Raw genomic sequence first — 26,037 nt, forward strand, 5'->3', positions numbered from 1 at the left:
CCATTGGGCCCATCTGCCCCCGTCGTCTCAAGTCCCTGGCTCTTACTCACCCTGTTGTTGTTCTGTCTGGTCATAGTCAGAAGTGTTCTGGCCCGCATCTCCACCCACCGTCTCCTCCCTGATGACTCGGGAAACCTGCTCCTCCAGCACATCCAGCTCCTCCTGTGGAGCTGGACTCCCACCTCCAGTCTGCATTGCTGGTTTCAGGTTGGCTGCTAGTTTCTCCTCTTGCGCTTTGTATCATGCCAGCGCTTCTTGCAGTCGTCCACTGTCCTCCTCTCTCCGAGGGCATTCACCTTGGCCACAATGTCCTGCCAATTTTTTTGTTTTTCTTGCCAATGTCACTGTGGAGGTGACAAACAGTTCTTGTCGGTGTTCAGTCACCTCCGCAATCAGGACCTGGTTTTCCTGCAGGCTGAACTTGGGGTTACTCTTCCTCTTGGCCTTCACATGGGGCTCTAGCTGGTCCTCCTGGGTTTTGTGGGATTGTAGCCGGCCTCTGCACTGTTCCCAGCTTCATCCCTGGCTCCTCTGCTATTTTCCATTTTTTATTCCTGCTTGGAGGGCCTTTTGTAGTGCATTTTCATGCCAAACATGAGAAATGCAGGCCTGGTGCCAATTAGCGATCAGATTCCATCGCAAATTTGCACATCAGCACTTTTTTTTACGTTAGCGTCAGGCTTTTATCACTGTCACGCTAAATCTATCGCCGTCCATTTCCGCCGGAAAGGGAAGCTATCGTCTGTTAGCGGCGTGTTGCTAATACACTGCTAATGCGGGGATAGATTCCGGTGATCGGCGGCGATAAACAATATCGCTCTAAACACCGATAGCGATAAATATCTCCATTTGTTGCTAATATCCCCCATAATTCTATATAGCTCATGAGGAAGGAGCCACATGACCTTTTTTGGCGCCACAAAAACGTGAGAAAGTCTTACTTAGAGCTCTTCTAAAATACATGCTACAAATCCATACATAGTCAGTCACAATGGGCCTTGTGCCATATACCTATTAAAACACATTATTTGTCAAATAGTTTCAGAAAAAGAACTCAGGTAAAATGTATCACATTGTCCCTGGGTTTGAAATTTAACTAAGAGAAAAGGTGCAATAAAACCAAGATGCTACAAAGCGCACTTCTCGGCATATTATACTGAGGTAGATCATGAAAATGTTAAAGCCTTCTCGAAGAACTTTGCTTTTTTTCTGGAGTAGGTCTCATCTAAGTTTCCTGTTTTCACAGTTCTGTATGCTGGTGACGTATTCGAGTACTTGTTCAGTGGGGATTTATATATATATTCAGACTGTTTATCGATATATTGGTCAGTGACTTCCAATCGAGACTTATTTCAATAAAATCGAAACCTTAATCTCACCTGGGTTCCTGCTAACCTCAATAGTGGCACCACTGTGTCCACACATTCAGGTGCATTCAGATCACGTAGACACATTTCACGGCTTAACATCCACGCCTCGCCCACACACAGGAAGCACTAGACTTTAACGAGGGATGATAAGATATTGAGTAACGCGTTCACATAATGAGTTGGCAAACATGCGCCTGATAAATCTTTTCTCATTATTTTTAAATACTATTAAAAAATGATAATGTTAATATGGATTACAATAACAAGCACATCAATAATGCGATTAATTTGTCAGAAATGCGGTCCTGTGGCTAAATTACCGACCTTAGCTTCGGCATTTTGTGATTTTTAAACAAATCATCTGTGCTGTTTATGAAAATATAAATATGTGCATAGAAATATATGTCAAGTCTAATGTAGGGTCTTTCTGGTTTACAATTCCTCGTAAATCACATCCACCATAGGACGAAATGGCTGTTCCTCTGCAGTGACCAAATGTGCATCCTTGTTGCAGTGCACAGAGTTTCATGTGCAATTGCTTCGTTTTCAAATCTCAGAGGCCCACATTAAAACAACACTTTGCTTGTTTAAACAGACAAATTAGCATTTAAGCTGTTGTTGTTTCCTTATTGGGATTTGTTTCAAGACACCATGCATTCGTTTTGTGCACTTCCTATTTACTTTGCAGTAATGAATAAAATAAGCTGTGGCAAAAGCTTTCGGGCCTCATTTATAAAAACTGTTGCATCGCTGCGATAGAACAACGATGCAACAGTTTTCACTGCTCCCTCCTTGCGACATGGTGGATGCACCGTATTTAATGTATGGCGCTCCATGCAGCAAGGAATGACGGATACATCAGGAATCCTGACATATCTGTTGATGCAAAAGTCACGCATTGCTGGAGGTGTTTCGCAAGCATGACGCAGCTCCAGCAATACATGAGGCAGGCCTATAGACATAGCACTGCGTCACCCTTACGCCTGCTATGAGGCAGGTGTAAGGTTTTGACGTAGTGGCGTCTTAGAAGTGGCACAGTAAAATCTGATAGATTTCACTGTGCCACTTCTAAAAGGTTTCGATGCTTGGGAATGCACTCCCTGGATATGTTATTCCTGATGCAGTATAATGTGGTACAGGGCTTTACAAGGTGATGTATCTACCTAGATGCGTCACCTTGTAATAGAGCGCAATGTGGAAAATTAATTACGCCACCAGTACTTCAAGAAAATGAAGCACCGGTGACGTAAAACTGTCTCAAGGGGCTCATAAATAAGCCCATATGCAGGCAGAGAAATATGCCTACAGATGTCCTTTCAAACATAGACCAACACATCAGCAGCCACAGACCCACACTAACCAGCAGTCATACAAGAAAATAATACATCTTGATATGAGCTGTGGTTGAGCTCCAACACACTTGCAGTAGTCTAGAGACTTGAAGTAAATAGTAATTTCAGAGAGGAGTTGTAGTGAGCCGGTTCATCCAAATAAGACACCAATACAGGAACTGTTAACTTGTAGATTATTGGAGCATATGAACCCCATGCCTGAGGAACCAGACACCAACAGACAGCATCAACTCCAACGGAAGTAGAACCCACATTTGTCATAGACCCCACATTCTACACAGACCTGACACAGGAGGTAAAGGATGAAGAAAGACTAAGACACAATATAACAGGAGTCCTAAGAAAACTTTTGGAAGTATCACGGAACTTCTGAGAAAGGGTATATGGTGTGTGTAGAACAGTGAAAACATTGTATCAACTGAATGAAGTAAATAAGTGGACATTTCCAAACCAATTAATTGAAAAGAAATCTAATTTAATGATTACTATGAGACAAAACTAACTAAACATGGTCATGGGTAGCAGAAGTTATGAATGTTTAAAGAAATTGAAAAGATATGCATGGTAAACAAGGAAAACCTAATGGTCAATGTTATAATAAATAGTGTCATAGACCAGGACCAGGGCACCTTGTATGGCCATTTGCGATGGAGCGAGAATCAGATAAAAGCTTGTGGCTAGCAACAATCACCACTTTTACTTTCGATGTCACTCAGGCTGCTAGAGGATATTGTGTAGCATCATCATCAGCTCCTTGAGCAGGAATCAGATGAATCTTTCAACAAATATATATTCTCTATAATAAAAAAACAAAGAAACTTATTTAGAGTTGGGTGGATGAAAGAAATCTGTCCAAAAGTCATGAACGTTCTATCCACTGTGCTGAAAGTGCATTGAAGTGAAATGTACTCTAAAAACAGCGAACAGGAAGTCTTCCACTTGTTGGCAGATGTCCTGCCCTGCCACACTCTATGTCCAATCCAATCCTCACCTTGTGTGCTCTGATACTTCTGCACATAAAAACAAAGACATTGAACTTAAGAGATTCTTCTGCAAATTCCAATATATTTTCTGAGTGCACCTCTAAAGCTACTTAATGCGGAGGAATTCTGACAGTAAAGGTTTATCACTGTTCTGCATGCCATCCCCAATTGCTGTCTCATGCAGAGACACAAGCACCTTGGTGGAGAAAAAACACTAAGGAGATCGAACATTCCCTTCAATTCACCACTGAAAATGTTAATAAATATGAGGGATCGCTGTTAACTATAATGGTTGGGGAGAATGTGAAAAATGTCTGTGAGTCATTACAAGAGGAATAAAGAAATAATAAAAGAATGTCCAAGAGTGTGTCATGGGCATTCACAAAAACACATAGCATGGGATAAATAGTTATCACAGCATGTCTACTGCCTAGGAAGCAGGCTCTCCTTTTACTGTAGACTAGATACACTGTCACAATACAGCAAATATCAATATATTTACCGTTTTGATATGATACAGCTGCATATCACTAAATTGGATATAACGTCAACAAGTGGTTCTCTGTTCTGGAGGGTAAGCCTCCTAATCCCCCATATGGAGATTTAGGGCCATATGTATCAAGCTACTTTGAGGTCGCAAACACTGCAAATCGCAATAAACCCAGTGTTTGCGATCACAAAATAGCCTTCTCCAATGTATGACAGTGTTTCGCATCGCAAAATAGGTATTTGCTAAAATAGCAAATACCTATTTTGCGAGGCCACCATTTTGCAAAAATCCATTTGCGAATTCGCAATTACCGTCCCGCTATTTGCGAAATTCGCAAAAACGAATGTCGCAAAAAGTGACATCGCAAACCAATGTATCAAAAAATCGCAAATTGCGAATGTTTAAAAATCGAAATTTGCCACTGGGACTTTCACATTGGCAGCGCTGTACGTCATAGCTAGGAGGGTGCGGATTCAAGTAGCAGCACAGAGCAGGAGTAGATAGGAACGGGTCTTCATAGCGCGCATCACTCTGTTCCAGCAGACAGAGGAAGAGATACATGAGAAGTATAGGCTGGACTCAGCTACTATACTACACTTGATTGCTGAGCTAAAACCTGTGCTTGAACACCCAACCCGCAGGGCCCGTTCAATTCCACCACGTGTGCAGATCCTGTGTTCATTGCATTTACTGGTATCAGGAAGCTTCCAGGGGATGATAGTGACAGCAGGAGGGTTCTCCCAGAGTTGATGTTGCGCTTCTTCCATGCATTCTTGGATGCAATGCTACAGTGGATACACCATCACATCAAATTCCCCGCCACACAACTGGCATTGCAGCAAACGAAACTGGACTTCTACCAGATTTCCCAGTTTCTCCATGTCATTGGTTGCATAGATGGAACATATGTAGCCCTCTCACCTCCCTCAGACAATGAGTATTTTCAGGAACCGGAAATCATTCCATTCAATCAACATACAGGTCATTTGCAATGCAAAACATATCATAACTGATATAGTGGCAAAATACCCTGGCAATACACACGATTCCTTCATTTTTAGACAAAGTGGAATATACACACGTCTCAATGGGGGCGAATTTGGTGAGGGAAAAGTGCTAGGTAAATGCATGTCGAGCGCTCTGATATACACTTAAGAGCCGAAGTGAGAGGAGAGTGATTAAACGTATGTCTTTCAACCTGTAGGTGACAGTGCATATGCAGTGCGCGCATTCATCCACACACCGTACCTCAATCCGGCTAATCCGAGTGAGCGAAGATACAATTGCGCACACAAGTCAACATGCTGTGTAATCGAGCGAACATTTGGTATACTGAAGAGCAGGTTCTGCTGCCTGCACATATGGGCCAGAGACCTGCTGCAAGATTATGGCTATTTGTACCATGCTACATAACATTGTGACAAGAAAAGGCATACCTGTGGAATTCACAGATACAGAATCAGATGAGGATGAGGTACCAGGTCCATGTCGCAGACCAGCAGGACAAGACGAAATAACACACAACTATTTCTAGGTGAGTAATGATGACACAAAGTAAATAATGATATGAGAATGAATGTGTTTTAATGTACCTTAGAGTCAGGTAAATTGCATTCACACAGCCTACAAACGCATGTTATGTGTGGCTCTTGCTGTTTCACATGTCATGTACACAGGACATGAGTAATCGAATGACAAATGTACGTATGCCATGGGTTACTTCACCCATTAGCATTCAGCTGTGGTAACTCTGTCTATTTCTTCCGTGCCGATTTGGCGTTGCAGCGCGTGCAATGTAATTAATTCGGGCAGCATTCTGGAATTTACTATCCCCGCCCGGCCCCTTCCCCGCCCCGCCCCGCCCTGCAGCACTCTCTCGAGGAGCCACCACTGCCTACGGTGCATAGGGGGCTGATCATGTTCTTGCCGTGCATGCTCTTCTTGCTCTGGATGTGCCTCATCCTGTATGCCTTCGGGTTCTCCCTCCAACACTGGGCGTGGAGGCACAGTGTGAGGGTGTCTTCTTAGCACAGGTGTTGGCTGTGTTGTCTGATCTGTGTCCTCTCCCCCTGCCTGGTCCTGTGGCTGTGGTGCCTCCCCAGCTTCTGTGTTGTCACCCTGTGTTGCAGGTACAACTGTAAATGCAAAAGCACTACTTATTGTGGGTCCTGCTTTCCATTGTTCACTGAATAAATGTGGTTGCATTTTGGTTACCTAAGTGCTGTGTTACATTTTGGATTTACTATTTTGTGTCAATTGCAGATACATTGCTGTGTGTCATTGCTCAACTGTATTATGTGTGTGATTACATCTCCCATGATGCATTGCTGGGTGGCCAGGAAAATGTGGAATGGAGTTGCACCGTTACTTCGAAATTGGGGCATTCTTAAGTGGGTAATGTGTCAGGGATGATTTAGCATGCATCTTACCTTGTCTGGTGTTGGGCGTGTCGGAGCTGTCGATATCTGCAACCCAGCTGATGCTTTCAGGCTGTAGGGTGGACTCCACCAAATCCTCAAGGGGTGTGTATTCAGGCTCTGTGGGTGTAACCTCACCAGTTTTCTTCGCCTCCACAAGCCTGGTGGCAACCTTGCCCTTAGACCTTGAGCGCATGTCATACCAGTGCTTGTGTAGGTCAGCAATGGAGTGCTGGGTGACACCTATGGCATTCACCTTAGCCTGTATGTCCAGCCAGATTATGCGCTTTTGAGACTCTGGGATGTGCAGGGGTTTCTTGGTAAAAAGCACTTCATGGCTCTTAACCATCTCCTCAATGAGTACCTCCTGATCCTTGTCACTGAATGTATGTTTTCTTTTCCTGCCAGCTACCTCCTTAACCTTTGCCTGTGGATCCATTGTCTTTTGGATGGTGTTGAGTTCAGAGTGGTGTGCTCCTGCTCCCAGCCTCTGACACAGCCTCAGGCAATCAGGAACAGCATGGGCAGTCACACTTCCTGGGTGTGATGTCAAAAAGCTGTACCGGAATAGAGGATTTGCAAAAATTGCGATTTCCTAATAGCGAATTCACAATTAAAGAATCGCTATTTTGGAAATCAGTAATGGCGATTGCGATTTCTAGCGACTCACTAATTTTTTTTGCGAAAACATATTTACATAGCGTTTTGCAATTCCCAAATAGCGATTCGCAAAAAATCACTGTTTGGGAATTGCAAAACTCATTTTTGATAAATACACCCCCTAACTATTTTAACAAAATGATCAGCACTCACTACCTATCAATGCGTTTTGTCTCATCCTTTAACGTGCACTTCAGAAACTGATTCCAGACATACGGTGCGAAAGTCAAAGAAGAGTGACTGAGATTCCATTGTCAACATGGGTATGTGATGGATACATGGTAGATACATGCTATTGTACAAATAATTGGGACTTCTGATGCACTAACTAAGATAGCAATGTATGAAACAGATGTATTCCAGGTGGAAAAAAATTATCTATAAACACGTGGTACAGGGGTGATAGCATTGAAGACAAAGCCATGAAGAAGTCTCTAGGACGAAATGAAACGCGTTGCTACATTTGATGGATAACATATGACAAAACAACAATATGGATAAAGGACTATGAAGAAAGAACTCTTCTCAACAAATTTGAATGGAGTCTGTGCATTATTCTATCTAAGTCCTTTTGAATGTACACTCATTTTTTGAAGATAATAAGTAGTGGGTGGTGATCATTTTGTTAAAAAAGTCTAGAATATACCAGAACTAGATGTATCACGTATCATGAAATGCAGCATATCTCAAGGAAGTTTCTCTGAGTTTAAAGACTTTTCAATGGAAAAACGAATGCTCGGACTAATCTCTCATTCTATCAATTCCACATTAGATGGCAACACCTTTCTATACAACTGGAACATTTTTTTGGAAACCTATGTGAACATCTGCGCACCAATTATAACTCACAAGTGCTAGCTAAAGTCTTCAGCATCCTGGTACACTAAAGACCTTGCTGACAATAAATGATCCATCCACAGAAAGGAAAGAAAATGTAAGAAAAATAGAACTGCAGATGACCTCTTGATACTGGAGTCTCTCCACTCAACATGCAGACATTTTGTCGCATCAGCCAAAGCAAACTACTAAACTGACACCATCAATGTAGCCACCAAAAGAAGCAGGGTGGTGTTAAAGACATTCAAGAACTGTATCAACCTTGTGCCGGACCCATATATTCTTTTCTCCACAGAAAAGTGCAATGCCACCACCCTCTTCTGTGAAAAGATACAAAAGATTTGACAGTACATAAACGACACCTGGCCTGCTTCAATTTTAACACCCAACCCTTCCCTTTAGAATCTCACAATAGTCAGCCTTCAAAACCCTTTTTCTCCCAGATCTTGCTGACATACTCAATTACTGAGCACAGAAAACATGGTGTCTGGCTGCGTGTTGTGAGTGGGTGTAAGCTAGAGAACTACCAGAGCTGAGGAGAGAGTGCATGATTTTAAAACAAAGGTCAGTGAAATGATCAATAATAAATTAATATGAGTTTCATAAAAAATGTGTAAAGCATTTACCAATATCAAAACAGGTAAAAAGTAGAAATCACAACACAATTTTAATGAGCAAATCGACAACCAAAGGACAAAAATCAGATGTAGGGAACCAGAGTTATGATTTTTCAAAGTCGATCTAGACTGAGTCAAAGTCATAAGCTTAGGCTAACCACAATGGGGTGCAGGGTGAGTACAAGAACAAGGTTTGGTAAGGTGGAAATATTACCTTCTGGCATATTTTTCTTGGCGACAAACAACATTGACAAAGCCGAAGGAAGTCACTGTGCCTGCTGAATCTGAAGGGGGGATCGCCCTCATCGATCATCTGGAGTGCAGTGCCTCAGTGGAAATGTTGACTTTGGTGAGCAGTTTGAGGCTTACAGCGTCACCAATTAGAAAAGTCTGAAGTTTCTGCATGGGAAGGTCATGTCGATGTTCGGTTGCACCTCAGCATCATCCTCAGTGGATTCCTTCTGTGTTCGGACTCGGAAACCTTTCTTGAATTCAAGCTTCTTTTAGCGGGGCAAACCAGCAAGCTCAATCCAACCGGTGATGTAACCTCAGTGGCTACGGCTCATCTGCAAAGTGGCAGTAGCCTCTGGTCCTCATATTAAAATGTTTGAAAAAATATTTTAAGTGTCAAGTTTAAAGTTCTTGATTAGGAGAGAGTCTAATCTTCAGCAGCCAAGGGTCCAGAACTTTTCTGGTACCACTTGGGGAGTAGTTCTCGATCTCCTAGAAGTCACCAGTAGGCTCCAGGGCACGTTCCATTGGAAATGGTCAGATGGATCCAGCAGAGTTTTGGGCTTCTTGCAGCTTTTGTATTTCTGGAGCGTACAGGAGGCTAGCCAATTACCCCTTGGAGACCACTCTTCAGTCATGGGTACAAGTGGGATCAGGTCCAGCACTTAGGGTTTCTCTCCACATGTTATAGAAGATGCAGTCCTCTTTCTGAAGTGCAGGGTTCAGAAGATGCCTGATGTTCTGTCATCCACATGTCCAGAGATGTTCTGAAGAAGTGTACACAGGGAAGGAGCATTTATGCCTGGCACTAGATTGTGGGTGTTGGTCACTCCCTGCGCAAAAGAGAAAAAGTTCCCAGGGCACAACTACCCACTTTGACATAAAATCCTGGGGGGTGGGGAGGTTGCCCTAAACAATGCCTTGCTCTGGCAAAATCTAGAATGGCAGAATCAAATCTTTCTATCCTTGATCAGAGCTCTGGGCACACCCCAAGGAATGTCTAGGGAAGTATTTCCCAAACTGTGGTTTTCCAGATGATTTCTGGTGGGTTGTCACAGAGCAAGAAATAAGGATGCCTTTACATTTTGTATTTATCTTGTCCCATATGGTGTGCTTCAACAGACAGAGGTCAAATGTCAGACTGTGTCTTTTGACGAATTGCTGCTTGTTCTTTTGAGATGGAGATTAATGTTTACTCTTCTTTCTCTGACTGAAAAGTAAGAGGAGATTTTTGAATAAACTATGTGAAAACCTTGCTGGGGTACATGGGGTACATGGAATGTGAAACTAAAGGCTTAGGGTGTCATTTTTTGTAATACACCACACAATATATATGTGTATATGAACTGTACACAAGTTTAAGAATATATTAGCAGTTAAGCGTGGACAAATATTGGAAACACAGGATCCAACCAAATCAAGACACTTTTACTTGGTGATGTGCAAATGATGAATGTTAGACCAGGCGTCCTTGGTTTGGTTTCCCCAGACTTGTTGACTTCAGACCACCTGTTTTTGCTGGTTTTAGGAATCTGGGCACTTTATCACTGCTAACCAGTGCTAAAGTGCATATGCTCTATACCTAAAACATGGTAACGTTGGGCTACTCTCAATTGCCATATTTAATTTACCTATATGCCCCTAGTAAACTGCACCAGATGTACCTAGGGCCTGTACATTAAATGCTACTCATGAGCCTGCAGAACTGATTGCGCCACCCACTTAAGTAACCTTTTAAAACATGTCTCAGTTCTGCCACTGCAGAGCCTGTGTGTGCAGTTTTTAAGTGCCATGTCCACCTGGCAAGTTAAACTACTTGCCAGGCCCAAACCTTCCTTTTTATTGCATATAGGTCAACCCTAATGTAGGCCCTGGACAGCCCATGTGCAGGGTGCAGTGTATTTAAAAAATAGTACATGTACTTTTAAATTTTTACATGTCTTGGTAGTGAAAAATGAGCAGTGCATTGTGGGGGGCGTAAGTTATAGTTAGCACAGGTAACTAAAATTGCTGAATTTCTAAGGTTTTGTACAAGTGGTATCTGAGCCTAACTATAAAAATCCCTGTAACCTTTGGTCTTTCCAGTGAATTTCCAATTTTTTTTAAAAATTAATTCTATTTACTAACTATAACTTTCATGTAAACTTTTTTTAAATTAATATATAGATATGTGTATATATATATATTATCTACTGGCGGTCGCCAGTAGATAGTTATAGTTAGGACCGAGTTCCCATAGGAAATCAGAAAATTCTATTTTGAATAACTTTGGCGCCAGTTGACTTATCTTCGTGAAATTTTCAAAACTATTGGGGCGCTCCGCTCAGCTCCTACCCTGAAAGTCTCGGGGTGATTCATCAAGCGGGGGCTGAGAAAAAAGGGGGGTCCCAAAACGTGTTTTCCCCATGCATTTTCCCATAGGATCTTTAGTCGAAGGTACAGCCCGAACGGCTGAACAGAATTACTTGAAGTTTGGCAAAGAGGTAGTCCTCAGGTCAGGCATGTGCCTTTTGCTTAAATGGTGTAAATCCGTTCAGTAGTTCCTGAGAAAATCAAAAGTAAAATCACATATATATCTGGGCAGAGCCTAACCACACATCTCATCGTGAGATCTGATTGGCTGTCAGCACTTCATCCAAGAAGTGTTGGCAGCCATCTTGGGACCAATATACATGATAGCACCTCATTAAAAAGCATTGCAGTTAATAGAAGGTTTTAAGACTTTAGTTACATTATAAATCATTTGTTGATGGTACCATACTTATTTTAGGAATTGTGGTGTGTTCTAAGGTGATTTTACCATGTGAAAAAGCCTTCTGCTGTGATATCATGAATCATGTTTGAGAGAAAACTATTTTCTCATGCTTTTCCCACAGAGGTTTGGAAGGTGATCTATAAGCTAACTGAGAGCATATTTTCTGTAAATTCACATTATCTTTCTCAGTCATGTGAGAATGAAGTCTGACATTCTCAGTAAAACATGTACATCCAACAAGGGCAGAGACTGTCAGTTGATTCCTTTGTGTTCTACTGCAGCTTCCTAGAGTGTTCTAAAGAACAACTAGAGCGCTAACAGTCCTACTTATGACAAACGTATGGCACACCTGAAGCCATCTTGGTTGGAATAAAGTGGTAATTCTTAAAACATTTAATTTAAAAAGGAACAAAATGAGGGGGTTCATTTTGCCATAGAAAGTATGATTAGTGCTGCAGAAAGAAAAATTAGGGCACATTTTGAGTGACTTCTCAAATCCTCTTCTATTTCATTAAAAAACTTCTGATATGCAGACTGAAACATGCACTTTTAATACCAGCAGCAGACTTCCGTGGTGAGCAGTAGCTTTACTACAGTGATCTAATGAGCAACTAGAGTGCTAACATTCAGAATTTATGGTAAATGTGTGACATATCTGAATACCTTCTTGATGGAATCAAAGTAAAAAACTGAAAGCATTTCCTACTGAGGAGACTGCAGTAAATGAGGAAATTAGGAAACTTCATAACAAATAAATCTCCCAAGATGGCCACCAGACACAAAAGAGCCTAAATGCAGCACAAATGTCACCCAGAGGTAGCCCACATGTAGCCCAATGACAGAAGTGTGCAAAACACTTATTTTTTGTGTATTTGCAGTTTTATATAGTGCAGATTTGTCAGGTATTGGAATGCTTTACATGGGCATTGGTTACTTCACACAAGATCAAATTCATTTTGGTTGTAGACATGGGGAGATTAAGTGATTTGACCACAATCACAGAATGTTGAGCTGAAGCAGAAACTCCAACCTGGTTCCCCAGTTGCAAAGTCTGCAGCTCTGGAAGTAACACCACATCCTCTGGCCAAGGTGCAACATTTAATCAAGTGGTCAACTGGATAAAAAAACATAAATATTACAATTAATTTAAAAGTTCTTTGTCACTATTTGAAAACTCAGAAAAGATGTCCTCATTTTAGTTTTTTAGAGCACTAACCATAATTTTGATGCAAATAAGACCCTCTCATATATGTAATTTCTAAAGGAAATACTCTAGGTATTACAGTTTTGATTACATCAAGATGACGTCAGGCGTTCCACACGTTTTTAATAAATATAGAATGTTAGCAATCTAGATGTTCATTGGGATACTGTTGAGAGGCAGAGGCCAGGGGCACGGACTCTGAAAATTGAAGGCAGGTAGGAGAGTGCAGAGGCAACAATTTGACCACACTGGGCAGGCAGGAAGGGCAGTGCCAGCACAACAGATTATGGAGGTTAGAGGAAAGGGGGACAGGGGCAACAAACCAACAATACAGGACTGGCAAGAGAGGCTGTGGCTATACACTGGCTGCTCCCCTGCACTCACTGGGAGTCTTGCCTGAACTGTTAACATTTTAAGAAAGCTGGAAAATATTTTTAAAATTATTGGGAGGGGGGGCGTGGCCAAGATGGCGGCGAGGTGAGACGCATCTCTCTGTCTCTCCCTCGAGCGCCCGAGAATAGCGCCGGTGCGGGACCGATTTCCCTTCCCGTTTCCGGCACACAGCACCGCCGGCGGAGCCCGAGAGCGGGGTGCACCTGTGGAGGCCCAGCCAGTGTCCCTGGGAGCGGTGGGGCTCGCTCGCCAGCAGAGGACGTCGAGGCCGCGTGCGGCCTAGTAGCGAGCGTTACGGCCCCGGCCTCAGGTGCGGAGGGCCCAGCGTGGGGGACGGCGCCCAAGGCAGTGCGGTAGCGGCCGGGTGGGCCCGGGGCTACGAGCCAGCGGACGCAGCACTGAGCCGGTTGTCGTGGCAGCGCGGACCCGAAGGTCGAGGAGGGGAATGGCGCCCAGGAGGACCCGCGGCCTAGCGAGACACGGCGCGGGCTCGGCCCGACGCGGAGCCTTCGGCGGCCTACAAGGGGCTTGACAGACTGGGGATCCCCGCCCGTATTGGACAGCGCGGTAAGAACTGGACCCGGCGCTGCAGCGTACATAGAGGACGGCGGTGCCGTCAGGAGGCCTCCGGATTCCCAGAGGTGAGAAGGGAGGACCCACGACCCCGGGAGTGCGGAACACAGCGAGGAGCCCAGCGGGCGGGGATCGGCGCGGACCGGCCCTTCTGAAGCGGTGGCGGGGGTGGAGGAGGTGAGGGCAGCAGACAACCGCCCCACGATTGGTGGGAGAGAGCCCTGAGACGCGAAGAGCGGTCGCGGACGCTGCCCACCCCCGTCGGAAGCGGCGTAGGGAAGAGGCGAGGTCGCCCGCGGAGGCGCGGAGGGCGAGCCTCGGAGTCCTGACCAGCCCGCGTGGGGCGAGTTTCCTGCGGCCCCCTCCGGCGGGCCTACCAGCAAGATGGCGACACAGAGGGGTAAGGGCAAGGACGAGGCCCAGGGCAAGTCGCTGCAGGAGCTGTTTGCTAAGCCCCGGGGGGGGCACTGACAGTGGCCCCAGATACACGGTCGTCCACGGCTGAGGCGACGCCTTCGAAGGGGTCCGGAGATGACGGAGCGGAGCCGATCACCAAGGCCCTTTTGCTGTCGCTATTCGCGGAACAGAAGGAGGAACTTAAAAGCATGCGGCAGGAACTGGCGGCGGAGCTTCGGGAGATCCGGAGGGACCTGGATGGCCTGGGGGAGAGGGTGCAGGCGGTGGAGGACAGGGCGGACGCACAGGAAACGGAACTCTCCCTAGTCCTCCAGGACCTGCTCCGGCTACATGACCAGCAAGTGGACATTCAATCCCACCTGGAGGACCTGGAGAATCGGTCAAGGAGGCATAACATCCGCATCCGGGGGGTGAAACGGGACGCTGAGGCGGGAGACATCTTCGCATTCGTCCGCGAGCTCTTCAATCAGATCCTGGGTAAGCCGGCGGACACGGCGCTCACTCTGGACAGGGCCCACCGGATGGGTCCTCCACGTCCGGACAATGCCCTTCCTGCTGACATCCTGGTTTGTGTCCAGGACTACACCACTAAGGAGGAGATCCTCCGTGCGGCCCGAACACAGCATCCCATCGCCTTTCGGGGCCAGCACCCGGTGCTATATCAGGACCTGTCCGCCCTGACACTGCAGAAGCGCAGAACCTTCCGCCCTGTCACGGAGGCCCTCCGCCAACGGGACATTAAATACTCTTGGGGCCACCCATTTCGTCTTATTTTCCGTCAAGAGGATCGGCTGTACCAGCTTCGATCTCTGGCGGAGGCGTGCCAGCTGCTGGACATTGATTGCCCAAAGGAGGAGGGGGACGGCCAGGCACCGAGCTCTCAGAGAACCAGCGGCCCCGGCGTGGGCTGGAGCCTATTGAAGCAGCGACGCAGGGGCTCTAGACGACGAAGGCCGCCCCCCGAGGAGATCGCCCAAGGCCGTCAGGATGCCATATCTTCAGTGGCTGAAACGCTGGCACCGAGGGGCGAGGTCCCCTGAGGGTAACTCATAGGGGTCTGTTGCGGGGTTGGGTCCCTTTTCTCAGACGGCCTGCGCCTTCGCTCTTGTTGGGACTTGGCTGGCGGACATGAGGGCGGTCGGGCGGGGAGGGGGGACACTTTGGTACGCCACGTTCCCCTTTGACTCTGGACTTCCTGATCTTCCTTGGAAGATGGACTTTTGGTACGCTTCGTGGTTTTGGGGTTGGGGATGGGGGCTGTATGGGGTTAGTTGGGGTTCTCTGTTTCTTTATTTCCTTTCCTTTCTTTTCCTCTCTTTCCTGTGTCGGGTCGGGGGGGCGGTGGTTGGATGCCAGGGACGCATTTGGGAGGGCACGGGGATGTGCATAGCAAGTGGGGGCTCGCTGATTGCTAGGAATGCCTCCAGTGTCACTTAAGGTCCTTACGCTTAATGTCCGGGGCCTGAATAACCCAATTAAGCGCCGTTCCATCATTTCCCTTCTTGCACAGTCCGGGGCGGAGATATGCCTCCTCCAGGAAACACATTTGCTCATGCGAGACACACACAGGATGCAATCCAGGTCATTCCCTGTGCAGTTTTTCTCCTGTGACTCCTCGAAGCGGGCGGGGGTGGCGATCCTTCTCGCACCAAGATTTAGGGGGCTCCCAGTGTGTAAGGTGGCGGAGATTAAGGGCAGGCTGCTGGTCTACCAATTCCACATGGGTGGTTACACATTCACAGCGGGTACGATTCATGCGCCCAACGATGGCCCGGAGTGGTTCCTCCAGACAGCACTGACGAACTTGTCGGCCTCCTCGGACCGGAGGTTGTTGCTTGGGGGCGACCTCAACCTGGTCTTCGACAACATGATGGACCGGTCGGCGCACCGCACGGGGCAGGTGGGGGCCTTGTCTCAGGCGGGGCACTCAGCGCTGCAGGAACTAGACATGGTGGACCTCTGGCGGCTACACAACCCCACGGCCCGGGAATACACACATACGTCGGGTGCGCACGGTACATATGCACGCCTGGATTATTTTCTGGCCACCCGCGCGCTCGTCCGGGAGGCATCAGGGGTGGAGATATTGGCGGCGTCCCTCTCCGACCATGCGGCGGTGGTTATGACGCTGACGCTCCCGCCCACGGGCAGGAAGATGCGCCAGTGGCGGTTGCGAGATTCACTCCTGCTTCGCCCCGCGGTGGTCACACAGCTACAGGGGGTCATGGAGGAATACCTACGGCTCAACGACAATGGGGCCACAACCCTCGCCACGTGCTGGCTGGCCCTGAAGGCGGTGGTCCGGGGTGCAATTATTGCCCTCTCTACGGCGGAAAATAAAGAAAGACAGGAGAAGCGTGCAGAGCTTTCGCAGAAAGTCAGGGAACTGGAACGGATGCATAGCCGGACGGGCGCCCCGAGAGTCTGGCGGCTGTTAAAAGCGCAGAGAGCGCAGCTGGAAGCGCTAGATCGCGACAAGGCGGAATATGCAGCACTGCGCCTCCGGCACAGCTATTACGTGGGAGGGGATAAATGTGGTGGCCTTCTGGCCCGCTGTCTGCGGGAGCGTCGACAGCGAGAGGGAGTCAAGGAGATAGAGGACTCCCATGGGGCCCTGCATACGGACGATGGGGAGATTGCCGCGACGTTTCGGGATTTTTACGCCCGGCTCTATGATGCGCAGCCCCTCGACGGTGGCGGGATGGACGCGTATCTGGAACAGGCGCGGGTGGACGGCCTGCCCTCACTCCAGGCCGAGCTGCTGGAATCGCCGATCCGGCCGGAGGAGGTGATTTCAGCCATCGCGAGGCTCAAGGTGGGCAAATCCCCAGGCCCGGATGGCTTCTCGGCCATGTTTTATAAACAATTCTGCTCACTGGTCACTCCACTCCTCACGCGCCTTTTCAACTCGTTTGACACGCTCGGGGAGTTGCCCCCATCCCTACTGGACGCGGCAATCGTGGTGATCCCCAAGCCCGGGAAGGACAGCAAGCAGTGCAGCTCCTACCGGCCTATCTCCCTCCTTAACGTGAATCTCAAGCTGTACACGGGGATATTGGCGGCTCGTATTGCGCCCCACTTGCCGAACCTCATAGACCCGGATCAGGCGGGCTTTATCCCAGGCCGCCAAACGAGCGACCACGCGAAACGGGTCCTGCATCTTATAGAAAAGGCCTCCCGCTTCCCGGCCGACTACGCCCTGCTGGCGGTAGATGCCGAGAAGGCATTCGACCGGGTGCACTGGCCCTATCTCGAGGCGGTCTTGTGCCGGTTCGGCTTCCGGGACAAAATGAGGGCGCGGATACTCAACTGCTATCGCGACCCCCACGCATCGGTCCGCGTTAACGGCCATACGTCATCGCCCTTTCGGATTTCCCGTGGCACGAGGCAGGGCTGTCCCCTTTCTCCGTTGCTCTTCGCCATGTACATGGAGCCCCTGGCGCAGCACATACGCCAAAACGGCCAAATTGCTGGGGTCCGGTTCGGGGGGGACACTCACAAGATCTGCCTCTATGCAGATGATGTCCTACTGACCTTCAGGGAGCCCCTGACGTCTCTGGGAGCGATCTTGCAGGAGCTGTCGGTGTTCGGGGATATATCAGGCTTTAAAGTTAACATCACTAAATCAGTGGCGCTCTCCCTCTCTCTCGCGCCGGGCACGAAATATCCGGTCCCCTGGGCGTCGGGCCCTGTCCCCTACCTCGGGGTGCTGCTAGCGCCCACGATCCCGAGCATTAGGACCACGAACTACGACCGTCTCTCCTCCGCCGTTAAAGCCGATCTCCATCGCTGGCGCCGCCTGCCGATCTCGTGGCTGGGGCGGATCGCGGCCATTAGGATGACGATATTGCCTAAAATCCTGTACTTGTTCCACACGCTCCCCATATATCCACCGAAGGGGTGGATCAAGCGGGTCCAATCGGATCTGGCGCACTTCATCTGGCAGGGCAGGAAGCCGCGACTCAAACGCCAGATTAGCGCGCTCCCGCCGGAGCACGGGGGCGTTGGCGTCCCGGATCTCCTGCTTTACTTCCAGGCCGCTCAGCTACGGTACCTGGCGGAATGGATGAAACCCATGTCCGAGAAGCATTGGCTGTTCCAGGACCGGGCGGTGGCCGGGAGGGCCCTGGCCGCGGTCCCGTTTCTTCGGCGGGACTAACGGCCGCCCAATCTGTATGCCTCGTGGGTAACCCAGGCAACGGTGCGGATTTGGGACCAGACGGGTGAAAGTCAGGACCTGACATCCTTCCCCTCGCCTCTCACCACTTTGTTTGGAAATTCCGACTTCCCGCCGGGGCTTCCGGATTCGGCGTTCCCGGGTTGGCGCTATTCCGGCTGCAGAGCGCTGGGGGTCCTTTACGACGCCCGGGGGTTTATCCCCCTAGCACAATTGGCAGCCGAATATGGAATTCCGGCCACGGACCGGATCGGGTACCTGCAGGTTAAACACTGGGCCACTCGGCCGAGGGAGAAACTCGCAGCGCGGCGTCGGCTCACCCCGTTCGAGCGTTGGCTGATCACTCGCCAGACTGACAAGAAACTGACATCGGATCTCTACAAAATGCTCCTTTCGACACACCACCACTCATATCATGCGGGGAGGGCACGCTGGGAGAGGGATTTGGGAAGGGATCTGCTGGCGAAGGAATGGGAGGGCTGTTGTTATAGGGCTCGCCACACAGCCACACACGCAGGGCTCACTGAGACATTCACTAAACTGGTGACATACTGGTACTACACACCGGAGCGTCTACATCGCATGGATAACTCACATAGCGGGGTCTGCTGGAGAGGGTGCGGTCAGCAGGGCACTCTCGCACATATTCTTTGGGATTGCCCCTTGTTAGCGCCCTACTGGCGTCAAATTCTGGATGAGGTGGACAAACACTTTGACACGGAGCTGCCCAGATTCCCTGCATACATCATCCTGGGGGTCCCCAACGCCCTTACTTACCCTCTAAAGTCCCGCCGGGGGAAACAGATAGCCTTGGCGCTGGGGGCGGCCACGCAGTGCCTCCTGGCTTGTTGGAGGTCGTCCCGCGTGCCCACGCACCTAGAATGGCTACATCGCCTCCTGGCACATCTTGGGGATGGAACGCATCTCTTTGACACTGGCGGGGAAGGGCGACGCTTTCGCGGAACTGTGGCAGCCGTTCCGGTCCCTGCTGGCGCAGGACTTCAGGGAGCTGACGTGCCCCCGATACTTGCGCCTCCTGCGGCTTAGCGACGACCTGGAAGAGGGGGAAGCCACATAGCCGCCCTGTTTGGCCATTGGGTTTGGGGCAGAGCGGTGCAGGCGCCATCTTGGTCCCTTCGTTCCCGAGGCAGGGTCTATACTCCTTCATTTCTTTCTCTTTCTTCTCTTTCTTTGTCTCTCTTGATGGTGGGTTGGGGGGGGACTGGGGGGTGCCGTTGGAGGGGGGTTCCGGGGGGGGGGGCGGAACTGATAGCGATTGTAAGGGCCTGAAAGTGTTGCTTCCGTTTCCCATCCACCTGTGGTGGGGGGAGACCTCAGCTGCGGCGGCTCCTGCATGGGCCGGGAAAGGGTGTCGGCTTGTCGCTATTGGTTCTTTGTTGAAAACCTTTAATAAAAGATTTAAACCTGAAATTATTGGGAGCGTTTTTTTGATACTTGATGGTTGCTTTTAAAAATTGTATTTCTTTTATTGTATCGCTGTGACTTACGTTTGGAGGGACGAAGGGGCATCTTTAAGCCGCTTTGAGGGCCCTGGGGCTTTGTTTCACTGCCAACTAGCGCGACCGGACGCATCCGCCATCTTGGGTGAGGCGGTTGCTCGGTTGGCGCTCTAGTGCGAGGGCGTTTCCTGCCCCTCGCGCTATAAATCGGCCATTATTTTTCGACTTCGCCCTATACACTGGCTGCTCCCCTGCACTCACTGGGAGTCTTGCCTGAACTGTTAACATTTTAAGAAAGCTGGAAATTATTTTTAAAATTATTGGGAGCGTTTTTTTGATACTTGATGGTTGCTTTTAAAAATTGTATTTCTTTTATTGTATCGCTGTGACTTACGTTTGGAGGGACGAAGGGGCATCTTTAAGCCGCTTTGAGGGCCCTGGGGCTTTGTTTCACTGCCAACTAGCGCGACCGGACGCATCCGCCATCTTGGGTGAGGTGGTTGCTCGGTTGGCGCTCTAGTGCGAGGGCGTTTCCTGCCCCTCGCGCTATAAATCGGCCATTATTTTTCGACTTCGCCCTATGCACTGGCTGCTCCCCTGCACTCACTGGGAGTCTTGCCTGAACTGTTAACATTTTAAAAAAGCTGGAAATTATTTTTAAAATTATTGGGAGCGTTTTTTTGATACTTGATGGTTGCTTTTAAAAATTGTATTTCTTTTATTGTATCGCTGTGACTTACGTTTGGAGGGACGAAGGGGCATCTTTAAGCCGCTTTGAGGGCCCTGGGGCTTTGTTTCACTGCCAACTAGCGCGACCGGACGCATCCGCCATCTTGGGTGAGGCGGTTGCTCGGTTGGCGCTCTAGTGCGAGGGCGTTTCCTGCCCCTCGCGCTATAAATCGGCCATTATTTTTCGACTTCGCCCTATACACTGGCTGCTCCCCTGCACTCACTGGGAGTCTTGCCTGAACTGTTAACATTTTAAGAAAGCTGGAAATTATTTTTAAAATTATTGGGAGCGTTTTTTTGATACTTGATGGTTGCTTTTAAAAATTGTATTTCTTTTATTGTATCGCTGTGACTTACGTTTGGAGGGACGAAGGGGCATCTTTAAGCCGCTTTGAGGGCCCTGGGGCTTTGTTTCACTGCCAACTAGCGCGACCGGACGCATCCGCCATCTTGGGTGAGGCGGTTGCTCGGTTGGCGCTCTAGTGCGAGGGCGTTTCCTGCCCCATGCGCTATAAATCGGCCATTATTTTTCAACTTCGCCCTATACACTGGCTGCTCCCCTGCACTCACTGGGAGTCTTGCCTGAACTGTTAACATTTTAAGAAAGCTGGAAATTATTTTTTAAATTATTGGGAGCGTTTTTTTGATACTTGATGGTTGCTTTTAAAAATTGTATTTCTTTTATTGTATCGCTGTGACTTACGTTTGGAGGGACGAAGGGTCATCTTTAAGCCGCTTTGAGGGCCCTGGGGCTTTGTTTCACTGCCAACTAGCGCGACCGGATGCATCCGCCATCTTGGGTGAGGCGGTTGCTCGGTTGGCGCTCTAGTGCGAGGGCGTTTCCTGCCCCTCGCGCTTCATAAATGGCGACGAATCCCCGTCCGCGCAGCGGGCGGGAGCAGCGGGCGCGCCGGCGCGCGCCAGAGGCAAGCCCGTCTGGGCCCGTCCGGGCCAGAACGGACCTAGGGCCAGGGACCTTGCCGGTTTCTACAGGTAACCCGATTAAATACTCCATAGCAGACTTATTCAGGCTAAAGCCGTCCGACTCACGCTATTGCTCACAGGGATTTAAACTTGATGTTCCTTCCAGGCCCTGTGAGTACTGTCCCCCCCGTAGAATCCAGGAGTGTGGTAACAAAACCTTTGTGAAGGACCCTCTTAAAATAGGACTACTTAATTGTAGATCTTTACCAAAGCATTCTATTCAAATTTTTGAGTTGATTCTAGACACACGATTAGATATTTTATATCTCACAGAAACATGGACGTCAGACTTTTCAAATTTTGATTTAGTCAATTCTCTTCCTCCCGGCTTCTTGATTCACTGCCTCCATAGACCGCATGGAAAAGGAGGCGGTTTAGCCATCATCTACAGGGACAAGTTTTCTTGCAGAGTAGTCCGAGGCCCTATTTTGGACGCGGAAAGTGGTCACTTTCACATACAGCTTTCTCCGAATATTTCCTTAGCTGGATTATTGGTCTATCGCCCCCCCGGGACGATTAAAAAATTTGCCAGCTCTATTTTGGATCATGTCCCTGTCCTAGCGGCATCCTCTCCCTATTTCATGCTTCTGGGGGATTTTAACCTCCATTTCGACCTACAGGAAGATAATAGTATAAATGACCTTAGATCGGAACTCAGAACTGCCAATTTGAATTTACACAATTTGGAACCTACGCACGTGAAGGGCCACCTGTTGGATTGTGTGTTTTCAAATATTGCACGTCTCCAAACAGGCCCCCCTCTTCCCTTACCCTGGTCGGACCATTTCCTTGTGGTAGGGGAGCTCAATGTCAACCGGGACTCTTCTTGTTCCCGGCCTCAGAAGACCCCCCCGATCTACAAGAGAATTTGGTCCCAACTCCCTACTGACAGCCTCTTGCGTTCCCTCGCTGAGTCCATTCCCCCACCTGGCCATGGGCCTCTGGAGGCCGATATCGCTTTCCATGATTGGCTATGCCACGCGTTAGATGCGGTTCTGCCCGTAAAAAAGTGTACAAACAAAACTAACAGCCACAAGTCATCTTGGTACACCCCGGAGCTGGGGATGATGAGAAAGAACTGCAAAAGGCTTGAACGGGAATGGCGGAAGGACTGGGCCGCCAATAGTAAACACAACTATCGAGAAGCTATGAGAGCATATAAAGCCGCACGGATCTCCACCAAGGCCGCCCACTTTGAGGAGCGAATAAATAAGGCAGGCAATTCTTCAAAGGAAGCCTATAAAATTTTCAAAGAGCTTATTACGGCTCCCATCCCCCCATCCTCTCAGGTGGAGAATCCCAATAGATGCAATGAACTGGCTCAGTTTTTTGACACCAAAGTACAAAATATCCTAGCTAGCCTTCCCCCTAGTTCAGGCAATATGAGCACAGCAGCCCCCAAGGGGGTTTTAGGCATGAAGGGTTTTGATTCAATCTCCCCCATTTCAAGGGAGGCCTTCTGTGAAGAGCTGTCGGCTCTGAAGAGTGGCTCCCCGCTGGATCCTATGCCTATCCGGATCCTCAAACAATGTGTGGATCCAATTGTTGGTCCTGCAATTGATCTTCTGAATGCCTCCTTCACCCATGGCATTGTTCCACCAAGCTGGAAGCAGGCCATTGTCAAGGCCCTTTTGAAAAAGCCTGGCCTTGACCCCATTGATCTGGCAAACTACCGCCCTATATCACTCCTGCCGGGCCTGAATAAGATCGCGGAGAAGTTTGTTAATCGCCAGCTCTCCGGCTTCCTGGAAGACAACAATCTATTAGGCCAGACGCAGACTGGCTTTCGCCCAGGCCAGGGAACTGACGCGGCCTTGCTAGCGATGGTGGAAGAAGGCAGATGCATCTTAGATTCAGGAGGTTCAGCGGCGCTGGTACTCCTGGATCTAAGCGCAGCTTTCGATACGGTGGACTATAATATTCTGATCCACCGTCTGGGAAATATTGGAGTAGGGGGACGGGCCCTCCAGTGGCTTCAGTCATATTTGAGTGGTCGCTCTTATCAGGTTTGCGACGGCGATTTTAGATCTGCGCCTATTCCCCTCCAGTGTGGAGTCCCGCAGGGCTCTTCGTTGAGCCCTACGCTTTTTAACGTCTATATGGCCCCGCTGGAGGAGGTGGTGGCACCCTTCGGAGTGACTATGGCAACCTATGCAGACGACACTCAATTGATTGTTTCCCTGTCTCTTTCGGAAAGTCAGGGGGAGAAGTTCGCTGCTTGCCTCACCAACATCGTGGCATGGATGGCGGAATCCCGGCTTAAACTGAATGGGTCGAAAACGGAGTTAATGCTTCTTGGCAATTTGTGCTCGTCACTGCCCAAATGTATGTGGCCGGCCAGTATGGGAGCCCTTCCGGCCCCCAAGGACACTATAAAAAGTCTTGGGGTATGGCTGGAACCTGAGCAGTCTTTTATTACTCAAGCCAAGCGAGTGGCTGGGACGTGTTACGGGCTGCTTCGCTCAGTCCGAAAAATCCTGCCGCTCCTTCCTGATAATTCCAGGAGACTTCTGATCCAGGGATTGGTGCTTTCGAGGTTGGATTACAGCAATGCCCTCTTCCTGGCGGCACCTGAATCGACTTTGAATGTTCTTCAAAGAGCACAGAATGCAGCTGCGCGGATGCTTACTGGTACAGCCAAAACCTCCTCAGCTCGGCCTGCCTTGGAGGCCTTGCACTGGCTACCAAATAGATGTCGCATCAAATTCAAATCTCTCTGCATGGTGTTTAAGACTCTACATGGATCCGGCCCCCCCATTCTTAGAGATTTGATCCGCCCCTATCAACCCTCCCGTGCCCTTCGCTCTGAAGCTGGGAACCTTGTAGTGATACCCAGAGCAAAAAAGGTGAAAACGGGTGGACGTCGTTTTTCTATCAATGCGGGTCATCTTTGGAATTCCTTACCAGCGGTTCTGCGTAATGAATCCAACCTGATGAAATTCCGCAAAACACTCAAGACCCTTCTTTTCCCTTTGTAGGTTCCTTCTGATGTTCTGGGATAGTGGCTCAGTGTATTACTTAGCGCTGGGACGCTCAAGGGCAGCCATGCGCTTTAGAAATCTGTATTCATTTCATTTCATTTCATTTCATTCATTTCATTTCATTTTCATAATGGACCATTGTGGGCAGAAGGTAGAGGCAGTGGTAGTACAACCATACATGCCAACAGACCCGTTTCAGCCAGGAAACGTCCAATGTTTTTAAGCTCAAATGGGCTTTATTTGATCTGTCTCCTGTCTACAATCTCCTCTTTTTCAATGTAACTCAAAGGGGAAAATCAATACCCCAGTTTTTTTTCAAAATCTCCCTCTTACCAAGTTCAAAATGTTCGCAAATATGGTAAATTGAATCATGGTAGGCAGGAGGAATTGGGGTAGGGACATGGACTCGGATTACAGAGGACAGGAGGGACATGGAGAGGTGCACCAAACTGACCCTACAGGGCAGGTCTCAGGGTTTGCAGCAGCACAATACACCACACAGCGCATGCGGGACGGGAGTGCAGCACAACAATCCAGAGAAAGCAATCGGGAGGGGACAGGACCATGCACATGGACCACAGAGAACAGATGGGAAAGAGGCAATGGTAGCTAGCTGACCATAATGGACAGACAGGAGAGAAAGCTGCAGCATAACAGACCATAAAGGTCAGGAGGGACGGATCAGGGGCATTACAATGGAACTGACAAGCCAGGAGGGAGGGAATAGGGGGTCTGCACATGGAAACAGAGGGCTGGGGGCAAGGTGGCAGGGCAGGAGCAGCAAGATGACCATGGAGGTCAGGCAGGATGGGCACTAGAAACAAGACACACCATGGAGAGCAACAATGAGACTATGGTGGCATACACACAGACCATGGAGGGAAGGTGGGAGGGGGTCAGGGGCAGCTAGCTGACCACACAGGGAAGGTGGGAGGGGCCATGGCAGCACAGAAGACCATGCATGGCAAGCGGAGGGTTAGTGGCAGCACAATGGCTATGATGGGCAAGAAGGAGGGTGCAGGGGCATGCACAAAGGACCATGGAGGATAGAAGGGAGGGTCAGGACCTGGGCACAGACAAGAGAGTTCAGGGGAAGGGGCCTCACAACAGACCGCGCGGGGCAGGCAGGAGGAGCAGTTGCAGCACAACAGATCAGGGAGGGCAGAAGGGTGTGGCAGTAAAATGGACCATGGAGGACAGGAGGAAGGGGGTAGGGGCATGGCATGTGGACAGGCAGGGTGGAGGTGGCAGGGACAGGTTACAGTCATCTGACAATGCTAGGCAGGTGGAAGGGGAGTGGCAGCTCAACAGAACACTCAGAATAGATAGGAGTGGCAGGTCCATGGAACATAGTGGGCAAAAAGGATGGAGCAGGGGCATGCACAAAGACATCGGAGGGCAGGGGGA

This window comes from Triturus cristatus, chromosome 10, assembly GCF_964204655.1.
Source record: "Triturus cristatus chromosome 10, aTriCri1.1, whole genome shotgun sequence".
NCBI lineage: Eukaryota > Metazoa > Chordata > Amphibia > Caudata > Salamandridae > Triturus > Triturus cristatus.